We start from the raw sequence: 13,901 nt of genomic DNA, 5'->3' as shown, positions 1-13,901 counted from the left end.
AGACAAGACAAGACAAGACAAGACAAGACAAGACAAGACAAGACAAGACAAGACAAGACAAGACAAGACAAGACAAGACAAGACAAGACAAGACAAGACAAGACAAGACAAGACAAGACAAGACAAGACAAGACAAGACAAGACAAGACAAGACAAGACAAGACAAGACAAGACAAGACAAGACAAGACAAGACAAGACAAGACAAGACAAGACAAGACAAGACAAGACAAGACAAGACATGACAAGTCAAGACCAGACAAGACAAGACAAGACAAGACAAGACAAGACAAGACAAGACAAGACATTTATTTTATTTGTTTCTAAACTAATTAAGAAGAGAAGACAAGACAAGGCAAGACAAGACATGACAAGACAAGACAGGACAAGACAAGACAAGACAAGACAAGACAAGACAAGACAAGACAAGACAAGACAAGACAAGACAAGACAAGACAAGACAAGACAAGACAAGACAAGACAAGACAAGACAAGACAAGACAAGACAAGACAAGACAAGACAAGACAAGACAAGACAAGACAAGACAAGACAAGACAAGACAAGACAAGACAAGACAAGACAAGACAAGACAAGACAAGACAAGACAAGACAAGACAAGACAAGACAAGACAAGACAAGACAAGACAAGACAAGACAAGACAAGACAAGATACGACAAGACAAGCCAAGACGAGACATGACAAGACAAAACAAGACAAGACAAGACAAGACCAGACAAGACAAGACAAGACAAGACAAGACAAGACAAGACAAGACAAGACAAGACAAGACAAGACAAGACAAGACAAGACAAGACAAGACAAGACAAGACAAGACAAGTCAAGACAAGACAAGACATGACAAGACAAAACAAGACAAGACAAGACAAGACAAGACAAGACAAGACAAGACAAGACAAGACAAGACAAGACAAGACAAGACAAGACAAGACAAGACAAGACAAGACAAGACAAGACAAGACAAGACAAGACAAGACAAGACAAGACAAGACAAGACAAGACAAGAAAAGACAAGACAAGACAAGACAAGACAAGACAAGACAAGACAAGACAAGACAAGACAAGACAAGACAAGACAAGACAAGACAAGACAAGACAAGACAAGACAAGACAAGACAAGACAAGACAAGACAAGACAAGACAAGACAAGACAAGACAAGACAGGACAAGACAAGACAAGACAAGACAAGACAAGACATGACAAGTCAAGACCAGACAAGACAAGACAAGACAAGACAAGACAAGACAAGACAAGACATTTATTTTATTTGTTTCTAAACTAATTAAGAAGAGAAGACAAGACAAGGCAAGACAAGACATGACAAGACAAGACAGGACAAGACAAGACAAGACAAGACAAGACAAGACAAGACAAGACAAGACAAGACAAGACAAGACAAGACAAGACAAGACAAGACAAGACAAGACAAGACAAGACAAGACAAGACAAGACAAGACAAGACAAGACAAGACAAGACAAGACAAGACAAGACAAGACAAGACAAGACAAGACAAGACAAGACAAGACAAGACAAGACAAGACAAGACAAGACAAGACAAGACAAGACAAGACAAGACAAGACAAGACAAGACAAGACAAGACAAGACAAGACAAGACAAGACAAGACAAGACAAGACAAGACAAGACAAGACAAGACAAGACAAGACAAGACAAGACAAGACAAGACAAGACAAGACAAGACAAGACAAGACAAGACAAGACAAGACAAGACAAGACAAGACAAGACAAGACAAGACAAGACAAGACAAGACAAGACAAGACAAGACAAGACAAGACAAGACAAGACAAGACAAGACAAGACAAGACAAGACAAGACAAGACAAGACAAGACAAGACAAGACAAGACAAGACAAGACAAGACAAGACAAGACAAGACAAGACAAGACAAGACAAGACAAGACAAGACAAGACAAGACAAGACAAGACAAGACAAGACAAGACAAGACAAGACAAGACAAGACAAGACAAGACAAGACAAGACAAGACAAGACAAGACAAGACAAGACAAGACAAGACAAAACAAGACAAGACAAGACAAGACAAGTCAAGTCAAGACAAGACAATTGTGTTTGATTTGTTTTTAAATTAATTAAGAAAAGAAGACAAGACAAGACAAGACAAGACAAGACAAGACAAGACATTTATTTTATTTGTTTCTAAACTAATTAAGAAGAGAAGACAAGACAAGGCAAGACAAGACATGACAAGACAAGACAGGACAATTGTGTTTGATTTGTTTTTAAATTAATTAAGAAGATAAGACAAGACAAGACAAGACAAGACAAGATACGACAAGACAAGACATGACAAGACAAGACAAGACAAGACAAGACAAGACAAGACAAGACAAGACAAGACAAGACAAGACAAGACAAGACAGGACAAGACAAGACAAGACAAGACAAGACAAGACAAGACAAGACAAGACAAGACAAGACAAGACAAGACAAGACAGGACAAGACAAGACAAGACAAGACAAGACAAGACATGACAAGTCAAGACCAGACAAGACAAGACAAGACAAGACAAGACAAGACAAGACATTTATTTTATTTGTTTCTAAACTAATTAAGAAAAAAAGACAAGACAAGGCAAGACAAGACATGACAAGACAAGACAGGACAAGACAAGACAAGACAAGACAAGACAAGACAAGACAAGACAAGACAAGACAAGACAAGACAAGACAAGACATTTATTTTATTTGTTTCTAAACTAATTAAGAAGAGAAGACAAGACAAGACAAGACAAGACAAGACAAGACAAGACAAGACAAGACAAGACAAGACAAGACAAGATACGACAAGACAAGCCAAGACGAGACATGACAAGACAAAACAAGACAAGACAAGACAAGACAAGACAAGACAATACAAGACAGGACAATTGTGTTTGATTTGTTTTTAAATTAATTAAGAAGATAAGACAAGACAAGACAAGGCCAGACAAGACATTTTTTTTTATTTGTTTCTAAACTAATTAAGAAGAGAAGACAAGACAAGACAAGACAAGACAAGACAAGACATGACAAGTCAAGACCAGACAAGACAAGACAAGACAAGACAAGACAAGACAAGACATTTATTTTATTTGTTTCTAAACTAATTAAGAAAAAAAGACAAGACAAGGCAAGACAAGACATGACAAGACAAGACAGGACAAGACAAGACAAGACAAGACAAGACAAGACAAGACAAGACAAGACAAGACAAGACAGGACACGACAAGACAAGACAAGACAAGACAAGACAAGACAAGACAAGACAAGACAAGACAAGACAAGACAAGACAAGACAAGACATTTATTTTATTTGTTTCTAAACTAATTAAGAAGAGAAGACAAGACAAGACAAGACAAGACAAGACAAGACAAGACAAGACAAGACAAGACAAGACAAGACAAGACAAGACAAGACAAGACAAGACAAGACAAGACAAGACAAGACAAGACAAGACAAGACAAGATACGACAAGACAAGCCAAGACGAGACATGACAAGACAAAACAAGACAAGACAAGACAAGACAAGACAAGACATGACAAGTCAAGACCAGACAAGACAAGACAAGACAAGACAAGACAAGACAAGACATTTATTTTATTTGTTTCTAAACTAATTAAGAAAAAAAGACAAGACAAGGCAAGACAAGACATGACAAGACAAGACAGGACAAGACAAGACAAGACAAGACAAGACAAGACAAGACAAGACAAGACAAGACAAGACAAGACAAGACAAGACAAGACAAGACATTTATTTTATTTGTTTCTAAACTAATTAAGAAGAGAAGACAAGACAAGACAAGACAAGACAAGACAAGACAAGACAAGACAAGACAAGACAAGACAAGACAAGACAAGACAAGACAAGACAAGACAAGATACGACAAGACAAGCCAAGACGAGACATGACAAGACAAAACAAGACAAGACAAGACAAGACAAGACAAGACAATACAAGACAGGACAATTGTGTTTGATTTGTTTTTAAATTAATTAAGAAGATAAGACAAGACAAGACAAGGCCAGACAAGACATTTTTTTTTATTTGTTTCTAAACTAATTAAGAAGAGAAGACAAGACAAGACAAGACAAGACAAGACAAGACATGACAAGTCAAGACCAGACAAGACAAGACAAGACAAGACAAGACAAGACAAGACATTTATTTTATTTGTTTCTAAACTAATTAAGAAAAAAAGACAAGACAAGGCAAGACAAGACATGACAAGACAAGACAGGACAAGACAAGACAAGACAAGACAAGACAAGACAAGACAAGACAAGACAAGACAAGACAAGACAAGACAAGACATTTATTTTATTTGTTTCTAAACTAATTAAGAAGAGAAGACAAGACAAGACAAGACAAGACAAGACAAGACAAGACAAGACAAGACAAGACAAGACAAGACAAGACAAGACAAGACAAGACAAGACAAGACAAGACAAGATACGACAAGACAAGCCAAGACGAGACATGACAAGACAAAACAAGACAAGACAAGACAAGACAAGACAAGACCAGACAAGACAAGACAAGACAAGACAAGACAAGACAAGACAAGACAAGACAAGACAAGACAAGACAAGACAAGACAAGACAAGACAAGACAAGACAAGACAAGACAAGACAAGACAAGACAAGACAAGACAAGACAAGACAAGACAAGACAACACAAGACAAGACAAGACAAGACAAGACAAGACAAGACAAGACAATTGTGTTTGATTTGTTTTTAAATTAATTAAGAAAAGAAGACAAGACAAGGCAAGACAAGACATGACAAGACAAGACAGGACAAGACATGACAAGACAAGACAAGACAAGACCAGACAAGACAAGACATGACAAGACAAGACAAGACATGACAAGACAATACAAGACAGGACAATTGTGTTTGATTTGTTTTTAAATTAATTAAGAAGATAAGACAAGACAAGACAAGGCCAGACAAGACATTTTTTTTTATTTGTTTCTAAACTAATTAAGAAGAGAAGACAAGACAAGACAAGACAAGACAAGACAAGACATTTATTTTATTTGTTTCTAAACTAATTAAGAAGAGAAGACATGACTAGACAAAACAAGACAAGACAAGACAAGACAAGACAAGACAAGACAAGACAAGACAAGACAAGACAAGACAAGACAAGACAAGACAAGACAAGACAAGACAAGACAAGACAAGACAAGACAAGACAAGATACGACAAGACAAGCCAAGACGAGACATGACAAGACAAAACAAGACAAGACAAGACAAGACCAGACAAGACAAGACAAGACAAGACAAGACAAGACAAGACAAGACAAGACAAGACAAGACAAGACAAGACAAGACAAGACAAGACAAGACAAGACAAGACAAGACAAGACAAGACAAGACAAGACAAGACAAGACAAGACAAGACAAGACAAGACAAGACAAGACAAGAAAAGACAAGACAAGACAAGACAAGACAAGACAAGACAAGACAAGACAAGACAAGACAAGACAAGACAAGACAAGAAAAGACAGGACAAGACAAGACAAGACAAGACAAGACAATTGTGTTTGATTTGTTTTTAAATTAATTAAGAAAAGAAGACAAGACAAGGCAAGACAAGACATGACAAGACAAGACAGGACAAGACAAGACAAGACAAGACAAGACAAGACCAGACAAGACAAGACAAGACAAGACAAGACAAGACAAGACAAGACAAGACAAGACATGACTAGACAAAACAAGACAAGACAAGACAAGACAAGACAAGACAAGACAAGACAAGACAAGACAAGATACGACAAGACAAGCCAAGACAAGCCATGACAAGACAAAAGAAGACAAGACAAGACAAGACCAGACAAGACAAGACAAGACAAGACAAGACAAGACAAGACAAGACAAGACAAGACAAGACAAGACAAGACAAGACAAGACAAGACAAGACAAGACAAGACAAGACAAGACAAGACAAGACAAGACAAGACAAGACAAGTCAAGACAAGACAAGACATGACAAGACAAAACAAGACAAGACAAGACAAGACAAGACAAGACAAGACAAGACAAGACAAGACAAGACAAGACAAGACAAGACAAGACAAGACAAGACAAGACAAGACAAGACAAGACAAGACAAGACAAGACAAGACAAGACAAGACAAGACAAGACAAGACAAGACAAGACAAGACAAGACAAGACAAGACAAGACAAGACAAGACAAGACAAGACAAGACAAGACAAGACAAGACAAGACAAGACAAGACAAGACAAGACAAGACAAGACAAGACAAGACAGGACAAGACAAGACAAGACAAGACAAGACAAGACATGACAAGTCAAGACCAGACAAGACAAGACAAGACAAGACAAGACAAGACATTTATTTTATTTGTTTCTAAACTAATTAAGAAGAGAAGACAAGACAAGGCAAGACAAGACATGACAAGACAAGACAGGACAAGACAAGACAAGACAAGACAAGACAAGACAAGACAAGACAAGACAAGACAAGACAAGACAAGACAAGACAAGACAAGACAAGACAAGACAAGACAAGACAAGACAAGACAAGACAAGACAAGACAAGACAAGACAAGACAAGACAAGACAAGATACGACAAGACAAGATACGACAAGACAAGCCAAGACGAGACATGACAAGACAAAACAAGACAAGACAAGACAAGACCAGACAAGACAAGACAAGACAAGACAAGACAAGACAAGACAAGACAAGACAAGACAAGACAAGACAAGACAAGACAAGACAAGACAAGACAAGACAAGACAAGACAAGACAAGACAAGACAAGACAAGACAAGACAAGACAAGACAAGACAAGACAAGACAAGACAAGACAAGACAAGACAAGACAAGACAAGACAAGACAAGTCAAGACAAGACAAGACATGACAAGACAAAACAAGACAAGACAAGACAAGACAAGACAAGACAAGACAAGACAAGACAAGACAAGACAAGACAAGACAAGACAAGACAAGACAAGACAAGACAAGACAAGACAAGACAAGACAAGACAAGACAAGACAAGACAAGACAAGACAAGACAAGACAAGACAAGACAAGACAAGACAAGACAAGACAAGACAAGACAAGACAAGACAAGACAAGACAAGACAAGACAAGACAAGACAAGACAAGACAAGACAAGACAAGACAAGACAAGACAAGACAAGACAAGACAAGACAAGACAAGACAAGACAAGACAAGACAAGACAAGACAAGACAAGACAAGACAAGACAAGACAAGACAAGACAAGACAAGACAAGACAAGACAAGACAAGACAAGACAAGACAAGACAAGACAAGACAAGACAAGACAAGACAAGACAAGACAAGACAAGACAAGACAAGACAAGACAAGACAAGACAAGACAAGACAAGACAAGACAAGACAAGACAAGACAAGACAAGACAAGACAAGACAAGACAAGACAAGACAAGACAAGACAAGACAAGACAAGACAAAACAAGACAAGACAAGACAAGACAAGTCAAGTCAAGACAAGACAATTGTGTTTGATTTGTTTTTAAATTAATTAAGAAAAGAAGACAAGACAAGACAAGACAAGACAAGACAAGACAAGACATTTATTTTATTTGTTTCTAAACTAATTAAGAAGAGAAGACAAGACAAGGCAAGACAAGACATGACAAGACAAGACAGGACAATTGTGTTTGATTTGTTTTTAAATTAATTAAGAAGATAAGACAAGACAAGACAAGACAAGACAAGATACGACAAGACAAGACATGACAAGACAAGACAAGACAAGACAAGACAAGACAAGACAAGACAAGACAAGACAAGACAAGACAAGACAAGACAGGACAAGACAAGACAAGACAAGACAAGACAAGACAAGACAAGACAAGACAAGACAAGACAAGACAGGACAAGACAAGACAAGACAAGACAAGACAAGACATGACAAGTCAAGACCAGACAAGACAAGACAAGACAAGACAAGACAAGACAAGACATTTATTTTATTTGTTTCTAAACTAATTAAGAAAAAAAGACAAGACAAGGCAAGACAAGACATGACAAGACAAGACAGGACAAGACAAGACAAGACAAGACAAGACAAGACAAGACAAGACAAGACAAGACAAGACAAGACAAGACAAGACAAGACAAGACAAGACAAGACATTTATTTTATTTGTTTCTAAACTAATTAAGAAGAGAAGACAAGACAAGACAAGACAAGACAAGACAAGACAAGACAAGACAAGACAAGACAAGACAAGACAAGACAAGACAAGACAAGACAAGACAAGACAAGACAAGATACGACAAGACAAGCCAAGACGAGACATGACAAGACAAAACAAGACAAGACAAGACAAGACAAGACAAGACAAGACCAGACAAGACAAGACAAGACAAGACAAGACAAGACAAGACAAGACAAGACAAGACAAGACAAGACAAGACAAGACAAGACAAGACAAGACAAGACAAGACAAGACAAGACAAGACAAGACAAGACAAGACAAGACAAGACAAGACAAGACAAGACAAGACAAGACAAGACAAGACAAGACAAGACAAGACAAGACAAGACATGACATGACAAGACAAAACAAGACAAGATACGACAAGACAAGACATGACAAGACAAGACAAGACAAGACAAGACAAGACAAGACAAGACAAGACAAGACAAGACAAGACAAGACAAGACAAGACAAGACAAGACAAGACAAGACAAGACAAGACAAGACAAGACAAGACAAGACAAGACAAGACAAGACAAGACAAGACAAGACAAGACAAGACAAGACAAGACAAGACAAGACAAGACAAGACAAGACAAGACAAGACAAGACAAGACAAGACAAGACAAGACAAGACAAGACAAGACAAGACAAGACAAGACAAGACAAGACAAGACAAGACAAGACAAGACAAGACAAGACAAGACAAGACAAGACAAGACAAGACAAGACAAGACAAGACAAGACAAGACAAGACAAGACAAGACAAGACAAGACAAGACAAGACAAGACAAGACAAGACAAGACAAGACAAGACAAGACAAGACAAGACAAGACAAGACAAGACAAGACAAGACAAGACAAGACAAGACAAGACAAGACAAGACAAGACAAGACAAGACAAGACAAGACAAGACAAGACAAGACAAGACATGACAAGACAAAACAAGACAAGACAAGACAAGACAAGTCAAGACAAGACAATTGTGTTTGATTTGTTTTTAAATTAATTAAGAAAAGAAGACAAGACAAGACAAGACATTTATTTTATTTGTTTCTAAACTAATTAAGAAGAGAAGACAAGACAAGGCAAGACAAGACATGACAAGACAAGACAGGACAATTGTGTTTGATTTGTTTTTAAATTAATTAAGAAGATAAGACAAGACAAGACAAGACAAGACAAGACAAGATACGACAAGACAAGACAAGACAAGACAAGACAAGACAAGACAAGACAAGACAAGACAAGACAAGACAAGACAAGACAAGACAAGACAAGACAAGACAAGACAAGACAAGACAAGACAAGACAAGACATGACAAGACAAAACAAGACAAGACAAGACAAGACAAGTCAAGACAAGACAATTGTGTTTGATTTGTTTTTAAATTAATTAAGAAAAGAAGACAAGACAAGACAAGACAAATTAATTAAGAAGATAAGACAAGACAAGACAAGGCCAGACAAGACAAGACAAGACAAGTCAAGACAAGACAAGACATGACATGACAAGACAAAACAAGACAAGACAAGACCAGACAAGACAAGACAAGACAAGACAAGATACGACAAGACAAGACATGACAAGACAAGACAAGACAAGACAAGACAAGACAAGACAAGACAAGACAAGACATGACAAGACAAGACAAGACCAGACAAGACAAGACAAGACAAGACAAGATACGACAAGACAAGACATGACAAGACAAGACAAGACAAGACAAGACAAGACAAGACAAGACAAGACAAGACAAGACAAGACAAGACAAGACAAGACAAGACAAGACAAGACAAGACAAGACAAGACAAGACAAGACAAGACAAGACAAGACAAGACAAGACAAGACAAGACAAGACAAGACAAGACAAGACAAGACAAGACAAGACAAGACAAGACAAGACAAGACAAGACAAGACAAGACAAGACAAGACAAGACAAGACAAGACAAGACAAGACAAGACAAGACAAGACAAGACAAGACAAGACAAGACAAGACAAGACAAGACAAGACAAGACAAGACAAGACAAGACAAGACAAGACAAGACAAGACAAGACAAGACAAGACAAGACAAGACAAGACAAGACAAGACAAGACAAGACAAGACAAGACAAGACAAGACAAGACAAGACAAGACAAGACAAGACAAGACAAGACAAGACAAGACAAGACAAGACAAGACAAGACAAGACAAGACAAGACAAGACAAGACAAGACAAGACAAGACAAGACAAGACAAGACAAGACATGACAAGACAAAACAAGACAAGACAAGACAAGACAAGTCAAGACAAGACAATTGTGTTTGATTTGTTTTTAAATTAATTAAGAAAAGAAGACAAGACAAGACAAGACATTTATTTTATTTGTTTCTAAACTAATTAAGAAGAGAAGACAAGACAAGGCAAGACAAGACATGACAAGACAAGACAGGACAATTGTGTTTGATTTGTTTTTAAATTAATTAAGAAGATAAGACAAGACAAGACAAGACAAGACAAGATACGACAAGACAAGACATGACAAGACAAGACAAGACAAGACAAGACAAGACAAGACAAGACAAGACAAGACAAGACAAGACAAGACAAGACAAGACAGGACAAGACAAGACAAGACAAGACAAGACAAGACAAGACAAGACAAGACAAGACAAGACAAGACAAGACAAGACAAGACAGGACAAGACAAGACAAGACAAGACAAGACAAGACATGACAAGTCAAGACAAGACAAGACAAGACAAGACAAGACATTTATTTTATTTGTTTCTAAACTAATTAAGAAGAGAAGACAAGACAAGGCAAGACAAGACATGACAAGACAAGACAGGACAATTGTGTTTGATTTGTTTTTAAATTAAGTCAAGACAAGACAAGACAAGTCAAGACAAGACATGACAAGACAAAACAAGACAAGACAAGACAAGACAAGACAATACAAGACAAGACAATACAAGACAAGACAAGACAAGACAATACATGACAAGACAAGACAAGACCAGGCAAGACAAGACAAGACAAGATACGACAAGACAAGACATGACAAGTCAAGACAAGACAAGACATGACAAGACAAGACAAGACAAGACAAGACAAGATAAGACAAGACAAGACAAGACAAGACAAGACAAGACAAGACAAGACAAGACAAGACAAGACAAGACAAGACAAGATAAGTCAAGACAAGACATGACAAGACAATACAAGACCAGACAAGACAAGACAAGACATGACAAGACAAGACAAGACAAGACAAGACAAGACAAGACAAGACAAGACAAGACAAGACAAGACAAGACAAGACAAGACAAGACAAGACAAGGCAAGACATGACAAGACAAGACAAGACAAGACAAGACAAGATAAGACAAGACAAGACAAGACAAGACAAGACAAGTCGAGACAAGACAAGACATGACAAGACAAAACAAGACCAGACAAGACAAGACAAGACATGACAAGACAAGACAAGACCAGACAAGACAAGACAAGACAAGACAAGACAAGACAAGACAAGACAAGACAAGATACGACAAGACAAGACATGACAAGACAAGACAAGATAAGATACGACAAGACAAGACATGACAAGACAAAACAAGACAAGACAAGACAAGACAAGACAAGACAAGACAAGACAAGACAAGACAAGACAAGACAAGACAAGACAAGACAAGACAAGTCAAGACAAGACATGACAAGACAAAACAAGACAAGACAAGACAAGACAAGACAAGACAAGACAAGACAAGACAAGTCAAGACAAGACATGACAAGACAATACAAGACCAGACAAGACAAGACAAGACATGACAAGACAAGACAAGACAAAACAAGACAAGACAAGACAAGACAAGACAAGACAAGACAAGACATGACAAGACAAGACAAGACCAGACAAGACAAGATAAGATACGACAAGACAAGACATGACAAGTCAAGACAAGACAAGACAAGACAATACAAGATAAGACAAGACAAGACAAGACAAGACAAGACATGACAAGACAAGACAAGACAAGACAAGACAAGACAAGACAAGACAAGACAAGACAAGACAAGACAAGACAAGACAAGGCAAGGCAAGACATGACAAGACAAGACAAGACCAGACAAGACAAGACAAGACAAGATACGACAAGACAAGACAAGACATGACAAGACAAGACAAGACAAGACAAGACAAGACAAGACAAGACAAGACAAGACAAGACAAGAGAAGACAAGACAAGACAAGATACGACAAGACAAGACATGACAAGACAAGACAAGACAAGACAAGACAAGATACGACAAGACAAGACATGACAAGACAAGACAAGACAAGACAAGGCAAGACATGACAAGACAAGACAAGACAAGACAAGACAAGACAAGACAAGACAAGACAAGATAAGACAAGACAAGACCAGACAAGACAAGACAAGACAAGACATGACAAGACAAGATACGACAAGACAAGACATGACAAGACAAGACAAGACAAGACAAGACAAGACAAGACAAGATAAGACAAGACAAGACAAGACAAGAGAAGACAAGACAAGACAAGACAAGACAAGACAAGACAAGACAAGACAAGACAAGACAAGACAAGACAAGACAAGACAAGACAAGACAAGGCAAGACAAGACAAGACAAGACAAGACAAGACAAGACAAGACAAGACAAGACAAGACAAGACAAGACAAGACAAGACAAGACAAGACAAGACAAGACAAGACAAGACATGACAAGACAAGACAAGACCACACAAGACAAGACAAGACAAGACAAGACAAGACAAGATACGACAAGACAAGACAAGACAAGACAAGACAAGACAAGACAAGACAAGACAAGACATGACAAGACAAGACAAGACCAGACAAGATAAGACAAGACAAGATACGACAAGACATGACAAGTCAAGACAAGACAAGACATGACAAGATAAGACAAGACATGACAAGACATGACAAGACATGACATGACAAGACAAGACATGACAAGATAAGACCAGACAAGACAAGACAAGACAAGACAAGATACGACAAGACAAGACATGACAAGACAAGACAAGACAAGACCAGACAAGACAAGACAAGACAAGACAAGACAAGACAAGACATGACAAGACAAGACAAGACAAGACAAGACAAGACAAGACATGACAAGACAAGACAAGACCAGAAAAGACAAGACAAGACAAGACAAGGCAAGACAAGACAAGATAAGACAAGACAAGACCAGACAAGACAAGACAAGACAAGACATGACAAGACAAGATACGACAAGACAAGACATGACAAGACAAGACAAGACAAGACAAGACAAGACAAGATAAGACAAGACAAGACAAGACAAGAGAAGACAAGACAAGACAAGACATGACAAGACAAGACAAAACAAGACAAGACAAGACAAGACAAGACAAGACAAGACAAGACAAGACAAGACAAGACAAGACAAGACAAGACAAGACAAGACAAGACAAGACAAGACAAGACAAGACAAGACAATTGTGTTTGATTTGTTTTTAAATTAATTAAGAAAAGAAGACAAGACAAGACAAGACAAGACAAGACAAGACATTTATTTTATTTGTTTCTAAACTAATTAAGAAGAGAAG

This window comes from Zeugodacus cucurbitae, chromosome X (assembly GCF_028554725.1).
Source record: "Zeugodacus cucurbitae isolate PBARC_wt_2022May chromosome X, idZeuCucr1.2, whole genome shotgun sequence".
NCBI lineage: Eukaryota > Metazoa > Arthropoda > Insecta > Diptera > Tephritidae > Zeugodacus > Zeugodacus cucurbitae.
The sequence above is the reverse complement of the archived record's forward strand: the minus strand, read 5'-3'. Positions refer to the sequence as shown.